Raw genomic sequence first — 14,398 nt, 5'->3', positions numbered from 1 at the left:
GAGTCCCAGTCAGGGCACCTGCCTGGGTTGCAGGTTGGATCCCCAGTCCATCCGGATATGTGCAGGAGGCAACCAATCGATTTTTCTCCCTCCTCCTCTCCCTTCCTCTCTCTCTAAAATTAATGAAAACTTATTTTTTAAATATATTTGTATTGATTTCACAGAGGAAGGGAGAGGGGGAGAGAGATAGAAACATCATTGATGAGAGAAAACCACTGATTGGCTGCCTCCTGCATGCCCCACACTGGGGATGGAACCCGAAACCCGGGCATGTGCCCTGCCCTGGAGTAAAACCATGACCTCCTGGTTCATCGGTCCATACTCAACCACTGAGCCACCACCGGCCAGGCTAATATATATATATATATATATATATATTAATAAAAATAAAGAAAAAATGAAAAGGGGAAAACCAAACAACCCTATTTTGAAATGAAAGACAAGAGACAAGCGCCCCAAGCTCAGCTGGTTGGAGCTGATGTTGGGACAACCACCGGGATTGATGTATCTCTCTCACATAGGTCTCTCTCTCTCTCTCTCTCCCCCTCTCTCTCTCTCTCTCTCCCCCTCCCTCCTTCCCTCACACCCTCCCTTCCTCCCTGTCTAAAGTCAATTAACAAAAATAAAATAAAATGAAAAAGGGAAAGAGACAAGGAAGCCAGAATCCCAGCCTCCATCTAATGAAACTTCTAGAAGGGCAGAGAATGGAGGAGAGGCCCCATTCACCCCTCCCCTGCCTTGTTTTCTTTACGGAAGTCATCTCTCCCGGAGATTATAGTTACAATGTAATTACATGTGACTATGGCTATCCTTATCTGAATAATTTTTTATAGCGTGTATTTATTTATTGTTTATGCTCTGTTCCCTCTTCTGGGCTGTCTGCGCTCTTGGGGTCACACCTGGTAGCCATATCAGTTTCTAGCAAAGGAGTTGGGGCACTTAATACTGATTTGCTAAATGAAAGAATAAATATGTCCTGTCAAACAAGTCCCATTGAGGGCCCCCAGATCAGAAGAAAGACAGGCGCGCAGGCTGAAGCCCGGGACCCGGGCCTCTCCTCCTGGGCACAGGCCCAGAGAAATGAAAACCTGTCCCCACAGGTGCAGGGATGTGCGGGACCGCGTTACCGGTAAGAGCCCGGCCCTGGAGACAGCCCGCCCTGCCCTCCCAGAGCGTGGAGAGGCGTCTCACGGTGGTGTGCACGCTGCAATGGTGCGCGGCCACAAAACAAACACTGCTGCCCACACCCACGCGGTGTGTCACCGAGCCTCTTTATTTCCTGTGATTCTGCTGCTGTGACACGTTGGGGCGGTGCTGACCCTGAGGAGACGGCCCCTCCCAGGGAAGCCAGTTCCAGAGACAGTAAATGCCTGACCTGGGAGGGTGCCTTCATGGGCACACTGCCCAGGCCGGTGCCCACACGCAGGGCCGGTGTCCCCCACCTTAAGCACCAGGCCTGGCGCCACACGCTGGGCAGACGCCTGGAATAAACTTATTCAAGCAAGCCGATACTAAGCCTGCTCGCCCTCCTCCTGTCCCTTCCTCCTTCCCGGGAAGCCTGGTGAGAGGCTCCTGCCCAGCTGCTGCTCCCTCCCTCTGCTCCTGATCACCCTGGTGCTTAGGGGATGGGGGGCGGGGGGGAGGTCCTTCTGGGAACTATACCTAGCAAGCCATCTTGTGGATGGCAGTCCCCTCCTAACCGGTTGGTTACATATAATTAAATAAGAATGAAGCCAGCCCTAGTTGGTTTGGCTCAGTGGATGGAGCTTCTGCCAGCAGACTGAAGGGTTCCAGGTTCGATTCCGGTCAAGGGCACATGCCTGGATTGCGTGCTCGATCCCCAGTGGGGGGCATGCAGGAGGCAGCCGATCAATGATTCTCTCTCATCATTGATGTTTCCATTTCTCCCTCTCCTTTCCTCTCTGAAATCAATAAAAATATATTTTTTTAAAAAATGAATGAAGCCTGCACAGCAGGGAGCAGGTGGCTGGCCTCAGACTGGGAATGACAGGCCACTAGCCTGCGGGTGGCTCAGGGAGTGGTTCCCGAGGGTGTCCCTGGCAGCCCGAGGTGCGCCGCCTGCTGGCACCACGGGCACCTGGCGTCCCTGCTGCTGCTGCACTTGCCAGGCGGCTGCGATTCCCTTTGGGACGGAGAAAGCTGGGCCTCCTGGGGTCCTGGCCTGAGCCTGGGCTCTGGGAGGATGTTCCGGCCCCTTTCCTGGCTGACCAGCTACGTTCAGGGAAGGCCCCTCCGAAGGAAGAGAAGTGGGACATCCTCCTGACCCTGAGCACGAAGCGGTAGGGAACTGAGGCGCCATGTGCACCATTCATCCTGCCCCTCCCAGGAGCCCAGCGGGGCGCTGTCACCACACAGAGTCCTGAAAGCACCCAGCTCCGGGACTGTGGCACCCGCAGGTCCTGTGGGAAGGGCCCTGATGGTTGTGGGTTTGTCTGGCTGCCGTCCTGAGTCCTCCCTGATCCAGGGGCAGGTGGGATCACACCTGTGGAGACTTGGACGGAGGGAGGTGAGGAGGAGCAGGGGGCAGAGGGGAAGGAAGGGGGGACCAGGAGGGGGGAGAAGAGTGTAGCCGGTCAAGTGGAATGAAGTTAACTAGAAGAGGACGTTCTGCCAAGAAAAGGCCGGGGCCTGCAAGCGGGCCACGTCAGAACGAAGTCTGGCACGCAAGATTTACTGTTCCGAGGCAGAATTTCCTTGGTGATGAATAGTCCATGAGGGCATGGAAAGCCAGGGAGGGTACACTGCTGCAGGTGGAAAGGGTCTTTGTATAACATAGGAAATGAATAGTTTAATGTATAACTTAGCTCAAATGATCTCATAGGCATGCCCGTTTTCCGTTGTTATTTGCTGTACTCCCCAAATAAAAGCCATGAGAGTCTTGGAGGTTTTGCTACAACGCCTGAGCGAGCGGTAGCCCTCTGCTTCTCTTAGCTCAGTCCTGCCTGCGGAACTCATCTCAGCGTCACCGTTCACCTGCAGACCACCTGCAAAGAGGGAGAGGAGGGGGCAGGGGAAGGAGAAGGAATTGTGGGGAAGAGTGAGGAAAAGGGGAAGGAGGAAGGTGAGGAGAGAGTAGGGGGCAGGAGGGAAGAGGAAGAATGGGAGAAGAGAAAGGAGGAACAGAAGGAGGGGAAGAAAAAGGAGAGAAAGGAGGAGGAGGAGTGTGGGGCAGGAGTGAGGAAGAGGAGAAGGGACCTTCCCAGGTAGAGGCTGTGGCCTAGAGGCCGGCTACAGGGCCCCTCTCCCTGCCCCCTTCTTTCCTATCCGCCTGAGATAGAAAACAAAGCCCACAGCCTCAGGAGGCTAAAAGCTTAAAACAGAAAAAAAGGAGGGTGGGAAGGGTTGAAAGGAAAAAAAGGAAGAAACCCTAGCTACAGGGAAAAGAAACTAAAGGTTAATAAATGTTACATATTTTATCTATATATATAAAAGCCTAAGTGATCGTTAGGACCAGTTGACTGGTTGCTATGACGATGCACTGACCACCAGGGGGCAGATGCTCAATGCAGGAGCTGCCCCCTGGTGGTCAGTGCGCTCCCACAGTCAACCTTCTGTGGCTGGTCAATCTCCCGTGGTCCCTCCCCCCAACCCCCACCGCCCGCTCCGACCGGCCAGGCCAAGGGACCCCACCCATGCACGAATTCGTGCACCGGGCCTCTAGTATATTTATAAAAACACTAGAGGCCTGGTGCACGATATTCATGCACTGGGGGGGGGGGGGGGTCCCTCAGCCCAAATTGCAAGAGGGCACAGGCCAGGCCGAGGGACCCCACCAGTGCACAATCAGGACCAGGAGGGACACAGGAGGTTGGCCAGCCAAGGAGGGACCGTGGGGGAGCTCCAGGTGTGTCCAGTCCATCTCACTCAGTCCTGATGGGCCGGACCCCAGCAGCAAGCTAACCTACCGGTCAGAGCATCTGCCCCCTGGTGGTCAGTGCATGTCATAGCAACTGGTTGACTGGTTGACTGCCTGCCCCCTGGTGGTGAGTGCACGTCATAGCAAGCTGTTGAGCGGCCTTAGCATATCATTAGCATATTACGCTTTGATTGGTTGAATGGCCGACCGAATGACCAGACACTTGTCATATTAGGCTTTTATTATATAGGGTATGATAAATACATTATCTATAATAATAAAAGTGTAATATGCTAATTAGACCAGACATCCTTCCGAACAAAGCCGAGGCTGCTCTGGTCCCGGGTGCCTGCCGGCAGCCAGAGGGAAGCCCGGGTCCCAGGTGCCAGAGGGAAGCGGTGCCAGTAGCCAGGGGAAGGAAGGCCTGCTCTTGCACAAATTTCATGCATCGGGCCTTTTGATAGGTATATCAAAAGCCCATAATTTGCCCTAACCGGTTTGGCTCAGTGGATAGAGCATCGGCCTGCGGACTCAAGGGTCCAAGGTTCGATTCTGGTCAAGGGCATGTACCTTGGTTGTGGGCACATACCCAGTGAGGAGTGTGCAGGAGGCAGCTGATCGATGTTTCTCTCTCATTGATGTTTCTAACTCTCTGTCCCTCTCCCTTCCTCTTTGTAAAAAGTCAATAAAATTTAAAAAAAGAAATAATTTGACTGAGTTGGAAATTAAATATATATCAAAAGCCCATAATTTGACTGAGTTGGAAATTAAAAGTACATACACTTACTGACCAGAGTGGCTCAGTTGGTTGAGCATCAGCCTGTGCACCAAAAGGTTGCAGGTTCGATTCCTCGTCAGGGAATATACATGGGTTGTGTGTTTGATTCGCAGTCAGGGAAGGTACAGAAGGCAACGGATCAATGTTTCTCTCTCATCTCTCTCTCTCTCTCCCTAGTCCTCTCTCTAAGCAGGTCCTCGGGTGAGAATTTAAAAATATATTAAAAATATATTTAAAAATTTAAAAAGCTTATACCCTAAATATATATATATAATATATATAATAATTTATGTAACAAATATACAACAGAATTTATATACTAAGATAATTTCTATAAAAAATATTGTTAAAAGTGCTGACTGGCTCTGGCGCCTCTACAGCAGGGCGCCCATTGACAAAACCTTATGGAATTAATCAATACTGGGGATCAAATGATAGTCATATGTGGGGATCCCACTAAATTTAAACATGGTAGCCCCTATAATCTTAGGGAAGTAACTAAATAGAGGGAAACTAGACATACCTCATTTAAACTGCAGCTTCGCCTAAATTTCCATAGTCAAGTACTCTTTGCCCCAAAATATCCCATATTGGGCAAAGATGGGCTAACGGAATGAATAAGAAGTTGATACCGAAGTCTCTGGCATTTACAAATGGGCTTGATTAATTGGACCTCCACTTAAAATAGTTACTCTGGCCCAAGGCAAGTTAAAACGGGGCCTTCGGGGAGCATGACTTATCCTATAAAACTTAATGAAGGGAGGCCCAGGCCTCTGGTTTCACTAAGGAGCTTCGCTCTTAAGAATCCTACAAACCAGCCTGGCCGGCATAGCTGTGGTTGAGCATCGACCTATGTCTGTGGTTGATGTGGTTCCCACCCTGCCCAAGGTGCAGCACCGCCTCTGGACACAGACAGGTGCAGTGGGGCCACAGCTCCACCTATCACAGGCCAGGTGGCCTTGAGCAAGCCACCTCACAAACTCCCAGCCTGTTTCCTCATCTGTAAAGTGGGGGTTAGCTCCCCTACTTTCTAGAGCAGTGGCGTGGGAAGCACCCCAAGACCTCACCTGGCACATAGTAGGCCTTCAACTACCAGCAGTGGTCCACTGGGAACACCCAGGCTGCTGAGGCAGGAAGTGTACATGGGACAGTGGGGGTCATTGGCTGCCCAGGGAGGCTTATCAATCGTCCTGGGGCCCTCAGACCCAGGCCTGAGATTTAATTCAGGACACCTCTTTGATTAAGTCATTTTCAAATGGGGCTAAAGGACAAAATAAAAACCAGTTGGAGAAGTCTGCCCTGTTTCTGGGGAGGAAATTCCAACTGCAGACCACATGCCAACAAAACCAGCCATCATGGCCATTGGAGCAGGGGATGTGGTACCAGCCCACAGGTGAGAGCCAACTCCAAGCCAGAAGTCTGGTCCTTTTCCAGGCCATGCCAGCTCCACTCCTGGGTCAATAGCGATGTGTCTTGCCCTTCTGGAAGCTTGACAATGAAGGAAACAGGCGCAGCATCCGGCCCAGGCTTGCCTAGCGGTGAGCACTGCACCAGACATCCAGGTCCACGGAACTGAGGGTTCCAAATCAGAGCTCTGGAATGCTCGTGGTCTCCAGCCCAGGCCCAGGTATGCCAGTGGGCAGCCAGGCCCAGGGGCAGCCTGGGGTTGGCACACTGCAGCCCAGTGCCCTCCTGTCTCCCTCCCTAGCTCTCTGTGGGTCCTGTCAGGATGCACTCCATAGGGCCACCACCTGACCCGGCAGCCTGCAGAGACGCATCCTGAAGCTCAGATCTTGTGGGGCGGGGGAGGCCACTAACTAACTGCCTTTGCTGCTGGCCCCACCCAACGGAACACATCCCAAGGGGGGACCTGGAGCTGGTCCCTGGACGGAGGAGCTGAGGTTGAAATGCTGGCAGGGAGGCAGCAAGGTGCCCAGCTCCCCCCACCCAACACACACACACACACACACACACACAGTGAAGTCAGTGTCACCAATTCAGCCCCCCTCGGGCTCTGTTGGGGTTGGGGTCACCCCCGTGCCCACTTGGGGCATAGTGGCTTTTAAAAAACTTATGTGTTTATTGATTTCAGAGAGGAAGGGAGAGGAAAAAAGAGATAGAAACACCAATGATGAGACTTATTGATCTGCTGCCTCCTACAGGCCCCTGACTGGGGACCGAGCCTGCAACCCAGGCATGTGCTCTGACCGGGAATTGAACTGTGTCTTCCTGGTTCATAGGTCGATGCTCAACCACTGAGCCACACCAGCTGGGCCATAGTGGCTTTGAAGAGGAAAACTCCCTGGAAAGAGTTTGTGTGTGTGTGTGGGGGGGGGGGGGGGCAGGTTAATTGTAGAATCACAGGCAGAGGGTGTTCAGATACACCAGAGACTGGATATGGGAGAGCCCTCAGGAGTCTCTCAGAGATCTCTTTTCAGTTCAACGTGATTGCGTTTTCAGCGAATAATCAGTTTGTGGGCCACACAAAACCCAAAGGTCTCAGACACGTGCCTCCAGAAGGTCAAGGGTCAGCCCGGCCCAGCTGCTGGCCTCTGTCTTCTCCTCACCTTGGCTTTGCCCTCACACCCAGGGCATCTTCCTGAATCTGAATCCCATGCCCACACCCAGGGCACCTGACAGCCCTGCCAGGTGTCCTCGCTGGAAGAGTTGAGATATGGACACTGGGCACCTAGCAACTTCAGCTGGGCCTCCCCCACAGCGCGGACATGGCATGGAAACAGAAATGCTTGCTGATGGCGGGGCAGGAGGAGGGCCAGGAAAGGAGGTGGGGTTTCCTACAGCAAAACCTGTAAAAATGAAATTTACATAATTAATCATTAAAGACGCCTCTGCATAAATACGCCCACACCACGAAATATTCTGACCAACCTCTTTATGCAATCCAAGGGCTCCCACGTGTGCTCCTGAGTGCCTCTGGGTGGATGTGTCTGCGCATGTCTGCGAGCGCGGCATCTGGGAATGAGCACGTGCTCATGTATGAGTAAATGCTCCGGAGAAGGCGTGGAGGATGCTCCCAAACCGGAAGCTGGGATTACTTCCGGGAGGCGAGGCTTTGGGTCGAGGGTAGTTATTTTAACATTTCTGCTCTGTTTGAGCTTTGCAGGCATGGGTCATTTAAAGGGACAAGCGATGGCTGAGCATTTGAGATCTTGCTCCCTGGCCTATGCCGCCAGTTTGGCCCAAATAAATTCATAAAAATTAATTTAAAAAAAGAAGAGAATAAGAACTTTCTAACAATGTTTTTATTTTTTTAATATATATATTTTTTATTGATTTCAGAGAGAAAGGGAGAGGGAGAGCGAGACACATCAATGATGAGAGGGAATCATCTGATCAGCTGCCTCCTGCACGCCCCCTACTGGGGATCGAGCCTACAACCAGGGCATGTGCCCCGGACTGGAATCCAACCTGGGACCCTTCAGTCCTCAGGCCGCCGCTCTATCCACTGAGCCAAACCGGCTAGGGCGCTTAATGTTTTTAAAGTAGTGGACTCCTACGGGGCAGGAATCCTGGGGCTCGCCCTCCTCCACGCCCCGCCCGCGCCCCCTGCTGGCCAGGAGGCCCATCAGCGCTCCCGAGCCCGCACTTGGCTCCGAGCAGACCCTGGCCTTTGCGCTTGGCGCTCACCCCTGGGAGCGCTACCCTCTGACCCTCTGACCCCCACCCCAACCCCGGCCCGCGGAGGCAGCGCAAACCCTACCCATGAACCTGCCCCCCGCCACCACCACCCCCCACCCTCGTCCCGACCTCGGGGCTCTCCTGGGCAAGGATGTGCATGCAGGCGGTGGGAGCTGGGCGCGGGCGGCCAAAGGGCCCCCCCCCCCATCCCACCCTCCACAAGCTCGGGGCCCGAGAGGAGAAGGCCGCAGAGGGCCAGGGGAATCGCCAGTCAGCGTCTCAGCAGCGGGCGAAAGGCAGAGGAGAGAAATGCTCTTGAAATTCTTATGTTACGCCCCTTTCTGCCCATCTGTCCCCTATCTGGGAGGGCAGCAGGGTCAGAGGCTGCACCGGGAAGGAGCGGGCTTGCAGGTTACGGGCTGGGGGCTGGGTGCAGAAGGGCGATTGCCCGGGGCTGGGGAGGGACTTAGCGGTGGGTGGGGAGTGGAGGCGTGGCAGAGAGGCAGCCACAGGAGAGGACCATTAAAATGTCCAGTAAAACATGCATTCAAGAATGAACCCTCCTCTGCCCTGACCAGTGTGGTTCAGTTAGTTGGGTGTCCATGCACCCAAAGGTTGTGGTTTTATTTGTGATCAGGGCGCTACCTGGGTTGCCAGCTAGATCCTCAGTAGGGGAATTTAGGAGGCAGCTGATGGATGTTTCTCTCTCACGTGGATATTTCTCTCCCTCTCCCCCAATCCCTCTATATATATATATTTAAAACACACACACACACACACACACACACACACACACACTCAATGAAAAAGTCTTGAAAAAATAAAAAAGAATGAATCCTCCTCAAATATTCCTTCCTAGGCCCAGCTCCTGGAGCTAACTGCAGGAGCCAGGTCAGTGGCACTTCCACCTCTTCAAAAAGCAAAGGCAAAGGGGGGACTTGAAAGAGACAAGTGCATCTGGCAAGTTGGTCACTGGTTGAACCAGGGGAAGTGGGCAAGTCTCTGGTCAGCTCTGCCAGAGAAACGGAGGTTGATCCCCTGGAAGGTGGAGTGCAGGAATGGCCTGCTCCAGGAGGTGAGAACAGAGAGCATGACTAATACAGTAGTTCCCCCTGATCCTCCGTTTCCCTTCCTACCATTTCAGTTACCGGTGGTCAAATGCATTCCAAAAATATTAAACGGAAAATTACAGAAATAAACAAATTATAAGTTTTAAATTGCACACAGTTCTGACTTGCCTGATGAAATCTCACACCACCCCTCTCTGTCCTGTCTGGGCCGTGAATCATCCCTTTGTCCAGTGTCTCCACACTGTGTATGCTGCCCACTCTGCCCTCTCAGCCCACTCTCAGCCACTTTGTAGTGACTCCTCTTGGTTATCAGATAGACCGTCCTAGTATCACAGTACTTGTGTTAAAATGACCCTTATTTTACTTAATAATGGCCCTAAAATGCAACAGTAGTGATGCTGGTAATTTGGCTATGCCTAGGGGGCTGGCTCCAGGGAGACAACCCTGCCAGTCTCCCTGGCCCAGACTGCTGCATTCAAACTCCAGTCACTGACTCACTGACCCCGCTCCCCAGGCATCGCAGGGAGGGATTACCTTGGAGCCAGCACAGGGTCACACAGAGGGTGTAAGGGAGGACCTGGAGCCGGGGTCCTGCCCTGTCCCAAAGGGAGTCTCAGGGCTCACCAGCATCACCCCAAAACAGGTCTTGTATAGCTTCATCCAAGCCTCTCTCTCAAATGTGCCTCTCAGTGCAGCCAGTCAATGCCCTTGACCACGGTCGCGCTGCTGGTCACACTGCTTTGCCCCTGCTCAGCAGCTCCCTTGGCCTGGAGTGCCCTCACTCAGACCTGGCAAGTCCCACTCACCCTGCCAAGGCCACCGCCTGGTAAAGCTTTCCCAGACCCCTCCCCTGAGCATGGCTCTCTGGGTCCTCGGTGCCAATTCAGGGCACACTGCAGGAGCCTAGTAGGTGCAGGCAGAGTCCATTCCCGTCCGCTCGCTGAGTGAAGACTCAGCCTGCACTCTGAGCCTCAGGGTCCCATCTGTGGAAGGAATGCTGGGAAGAGCAAGCCACAGCCTGGCCCTCCAGGAGCGTCCTGTGCACGGGAGTGACTCCGGACCAATGGGAACCTAGCCCCTGGGAGCCTCGGGCCTGAGACACCAGCCGGAGATTTCTACCTGGGGCCTTCGGAGCAGGATGAGGGATGCTTTCTCCCTTTGAGACCAAGCCCAGGGGCCCTGTGCCTGTCTCGCCTCCTGGGTGCCCACCCAGACCACAGAGGACAAGAGAGGGGGCCCACCTGACAGGTGGGGACACCAAGGCTAGTTAAGGAGCAGGCACTGAGCCTGGATGGACCAGGCGGAGTGGAGGGGCAGGGCCCAGTGAGCCGGAGGGAGGCCCGTAGCCACTAGCCTGGAGTGACCTCAGGATGCCGCCAGGGTATTTATAAACAGCCAAGCCAACCTGGGTGTCATCGACCTGTAAAATGAACTCCTTGGCATTCCCTGCTGCCCTGGTTTGTACCGTCAGTGCCTTTCTCAACAATGGACTCGACTCAGGCCACATCCTAGTATTTAAAAAAGCTGAATGGGTCAAGTTGCCTCCACCAAGACTCACTATGAAGTAATCCCTTGCCATGGGCCAGGTCCCAGGGGAAGGATGATACAAGTATGAGGCTATCACAACATATAGGCAAATAACATAATAACGTTGAGTGGAAGAAGCCAGACCTGAGAGAAGACTGCATGATTCTATTTACAAAAAGTACAGAAAGCAGCCCTGGCTGGGGCGCCTCAGTTGGTTGGAGCATCGTCTAAGACACCAAAAGGTTCGATTCCCGGTCAGGGCACATACCCAGGTTGTGGATTCAATTCCCAGTCTGGGCATGTGCGGGAGGCAACTGATCAATGTTTCTCACTTCAATGTTTCTCTCTCTAAAAAAAACAAAAAAAAAAAAAAAAAAAAAACAATTAAAAAAATAAAATAAAAAGTACAAAAAACAGGCAAAGTTCATCTATGGTGGTAAAAATCAAAATAGTAGTTGCCCTCAGAGGGGGCTCTGCATGGAGCCACAGTGAGGACATGGGAAAGCTCATCTGCATATTCACATGAGATTTTGCCCTTTAATGTAAAGAACCAATACAACTGATATAATAATAATATAGGCTAATCTATCTATATAAAAGCCTAAGCGACCATCGTAACCGAACCGACGACCGAACAGGCTGCAAGGGGCAACCAGGCCGGCAGGGGGTTTAGTGAGGGGCGACCAAACGACCGAGCAGCAGGCTGTGTGGGCCAACCAGGCCGGCGGGGGGCAGATGGGGATGATCAGGCGGCAGGGGGAAAGTTAGGTGCGACCAGGCTTGGGGGGGGGGGGGCAGTTAGGGGCAATCAGGAAGGCAGGCAGGTGAGCGGTTAGGAGCCAGAAGTCCAGGATTGGGAGAGGGAAGTCTGACTACCGGGATTGGATCAGGCCTAAACTGGGAGTCGGACATCCCCCGAGGGGTCCTGGATTGGAGAGGGTGCAGTCTGGGCTGGGGGGACCTTCCCCTGACCCCCCCACCCCCGCCTGCATGAATTTCGGGTACCGGGCCTCTAGTATAAAAAAAATGGGCCACCAGTACTAATGATAGCTCCTCATTTCTGTCCCTTTTTTTTTTTTTTTTAAAAATATTTTATTGATTTTTTACAGAGAGGAAGAGAGAGGGATAGAGAGTTAGAAAACATCGATGAGAGAGAAACATTGATCAGCTGCCTCCTGCACACCTCCTACTGGGGATGTGCCTGCAACCAAGGCACATGCCCTTTGACCGGAATCAAACCTGGGACCCTTCAGTCCACAGGCCGACGCTCTATCCACTGAGCCAAACCAGTTAGGGCAGCTCCTCATTTCTGAGCCCCATCCATGCTGGCAGGCAGGGCTGGCTCCTCCTGTGTGCCCAGAGCCAAGCATAGGGCCGCCACGCGGTAGGTGCCCCTCCCATCCATCTTCCCACAGCGAATGATCAGCAATATTCCCACTATCCCACTTCACAGCCGTGGAAACTGCAATCAGTACAGGTGGGCCTTATCTGACTCCAAAGTTCTTCCCAGAAAGTTCCGTGGCCACCCCAGCTCTGGGAGGGGAGCGGAGATGTGAGTCAGAGGATGCAGATCAGACCCTGCTTCTCTCTCTCTCCAGGCCTCACCAGCAGCCGTGGTAGCCGCTGATCAGCCCCACCTCTCTCTCTCCCCAGAGGTCAGCAGTTCAGCCCGCTCGCCAGTCCCCGCCCCCTGGAGCCTGCTGCACGCGCAGCCTAGCATTCTGTCGAGCCTTCGGTCATTTTAGATGTTATGGACCCTAGGTTTTTATATATTAGGAGGTTTTTATAATAAATTCATGTATTTATCCTGATGTCTGTTTTCATTTAAAATTAAGGAGGTAGAGGGAAGGAAGGAGGAAGAAAAAAATAGTGTCATCCTAGCCGATTTGGCTCAGTGGATAGAGCGTTGGCCTGCAGACCGAAGGGACCCAGGTTCGATTCAGGTCAAGGGCACATGCCCACGTTGTGGGCTTGGTCCCCAGTGGGGAGCGTGCAGGAGGCAGCTGATCAATGATTCTCTTTCATCATTGATGTTCCTATCTCTCTCTCCCTCTCCCTTCCTCTCTGAAATTAATAAAAATATATTAAAAAACAAACAAATAATAGTGCCATTATTACTCATAGCTGGAAGTCAATGGACACTCTTTAGAGAAATAAAGGATTAAGGGAGCTATGTGAAATTAACAAGGTAACCACAAGTACACAGCTACAAAATTTCCAATATATCAGGAGAAACACTTGCACCCAAATTAAGCAAATATTTTATAAGCTGCAAAACCTAGAAAGTATTAAATAAAACGACTTCACTGAGACCAAGATGGATTTGTCACATCGATATATGCAAATAGGTTAACTCATCTGTAAAGGGAAATGCCTGCTAGATGGTTCACATTCCACGCTGAGCTGGAGGCAAAAGACACTGCCCAGACAGGAAGACTCAGAAAGAATGAAGATAGAAGGGTGGTGCAAGAGGTAACAGGCAAAAGCCAACCGAAAGCAGGGGTCACGTTCAAGGCACAACATTAGAGGAGACCAAGAGGAGCACTTTAAAATGACAATGCGTGCAAGTCACAGGGAAGATATCACGTACCTACACTGTACCAGAGCAGGCATTCATATGTGTGCGTTGAGAAACAGAGTGAAGACATAAGATGGAGTTACTCTAGTCCAGTGGTCGGCAAACTCATTAGTCAACAGAGCAAATATCAACAGTACAACGATTGAAATTTCTTTTGAGAGCCAAACTTAAACTATATAGGTAGGTACATTGTTATTAACTTAATTAGGGTACTCCTAAGGCTTAGGAAGAGCCACACTCAAGGGGCCAAAGAGCCGCATGTGGCTCGCGAGCCGCAGTTTGCCGACCACTGCTCTAGTCAAGCTGCTAAATTACTAAAATCAAGTGGGTTGAAACATGAGGAAATGATTCCATTCTTGTTCTAACAAGCCTGGGAATGTAAACTTTCGAACTTTCTAGTCCTGCATCAATGCCTTGATACACATACATCAAACCTCCAGGTAACCTTGACCCCCACCCACCCCCAAAGGACTCATATATCCAGACCACCTGGCGTTCATTATCCAAACCATTCATTGTGACCAGAGTTCCTGGTGCCCATCTTTGACCACCTAGCGCCCTCATCCAGATGTCCGACATCTGACTGATAACCATCCTGGACTAATTCTAGGGCTGAGTGCAGAAGTGATACTTCTCAAAAATGTACTTTTTACTAGAACAACTCTTAACTTTTCTTTCTTCTTTCAAACACTTCTGGGTTTGGTCTAGCTAAGTTCATAGTTTTTAAACTCTAAGATCCTTGAATAAATCTTTCTCAACCTTGGCCAGATAGCTCAGTTGGTTAGAGTGTCATCCTGATACGCCAAGGTTGTGGGATCGATCCCTGGTCAGGGCACATACAAGAATCAATCAGTGAATGGATATATAAGTGGAACAACAAGTAAATGTTTCTCTCTCTCTTCTCTCTCTCTCCCTCTCTCTCTCTCTCT

The sequence above is a fragment of the Myotis lucifugus genome, unplaced genomic scaffold, assembly GCF_000147115.1.
Source record: "Myotis lucifugus unplaced genomic scaffold, Myoluc2.0 scaffold_464, whole genome shotgun sequence".
NCBI lineage: Eukaryota > Metazoa > Chordata > Mammalia > Chiroptera > Vespertilionidae > Myotis > Myotis lucifugus.
The sequence above is the reverse complement of the archived record's forward strand: the minus strand, read 5'-3'. Positions refer to the sequence as shown.